General features: G+C 48.2%; 2 non-coding genes across 2 annotated transcripts; both read right to left on the bottom strand.

Moving 5' to 3' along the window:
* Positions 1-443: 443 nt before the first annotated feature.
* Positions 444-562, bottom strand: LOC123178764 (5S ribosomal RNA). The gene has a single exon (XR_006489831.1). It is a non-coding gene; the product is annotated as a 5S ribosomal RNA (ribosomal RNA).
* A 371-nt stretch (positions 563-933) lies between these two features.
* Positions 934-1052, bottom strand: LOC123178763 (5S ribosomal RNA). Its single transcript, XR_006489830.1, has one exon. It is a non-coding gene; the product is annotated as a 5S ribosomal RNA (ribosomal RNA).
* Between the last annotated feature and the right edge of the window lie 51 nt (positions 1053-1103).

Here is a 1103-nt window from a genome sequence, read left to right as displayed (position 1 = left end):
TTTACCACGGTTTCCACCCCACCCTCGGAGTTCTGATGGGATCCGGTGCTTTAGTGCTGGTATGATCGCATCCGACATGTTACCCCCGCCTTCGTCCCTTATGCTTGCCACTCCCAGGTCCACTGCAAAGATGATTGTCATTCTTACTACCATTACAACCGTTGCCTAATACAGGATAATGCCCTATATATACTACTTACTCCCCCCCTCAAACACGGAGACGAGTTTACCACGGTTTCCACCCCTCCCTCTATACCGCAGCAACACGTATTTTTTTACCCCTTTCAGAACGCGCTCCTCGCGCCAAAAAGCCTCCTCTAGACGCGTGACCAATGAGCAGCGAGCTAAAACATATCGCAAATGTCAAAAATAATATAACGGGGTTAATATATATCGCGCACATGCGATATGTTTGTCAGGAGGCGCAAAAAATAATTAAAAAGGGAATGCAACACGAGGATTTTCCAGGAGGTCACCCATCCTAGTACTACTCTCGCCCAAGCACGCTTAACTTCGGAGTTCTGATGGGATCCGGTGCTTTAGTGCTGGTATGATCGCATCCGACATGTTACCCCCGTCTTCGTCCCTTATGCTTGCCACTCCCAGGTCCACTGCAAAGATGATTTTCATTCTTACTACCATTACAACCGTTGCCTAATAATGGATAATGCCCTATATATACTACTTACTCCCCCCCCTCAAACACGGAGACGAGTTTACCACGGTTTCCACCCCTCCCTCTATACCGCAGCAACACGTATTTTTTTACCCCTTTCAGAACGCGCTCCTCGCGCCACAAAGCCGCCTCTAGACGCGTGACCAATGAGCAGCGAGCTAAAACATATCGCAAATGTCAAAAATAATATAACGGGCTTAATATATATCGCGCACATGCGATATGTTTGTCACGAGGCGCAAAAAATAATTAAAAAGGGAATGCAACACGAGGACTTCCCAGGAGGTCACCCAACCTAGTACTACTCTCGCCCAAGCACGCTTAACTTCGGAGTTCTGATGGGATCCGGTGATTTAGTGCTGGTATGATCGCATCCAACATGTTACCCCCGCCTTCGTCCCTTATGCTTGCCACTCCCAGGTCCACT

Source organism: Triticum aestivum, unplaced genomic scaffold, assembly GCF_018294505.1.
Source record: "Triticum aestivum cultivar Chinese Spring unplaced genomic scaffold, IWGSC CS RefSeq v2.1 scaffold41683, whole genome shotgun sequence".
In the NCBI taxonomy this organism is placed as follows: domain Eukaryota; kingdom Viridiplantae; phylum Streptophyta; class Magnoliopsida; order Poales; family Poaceae; genus Triticum; species Triticum aestivum.
This window is presented reverse-complemented; position numbering and strand designations above follow the sequence as displayed.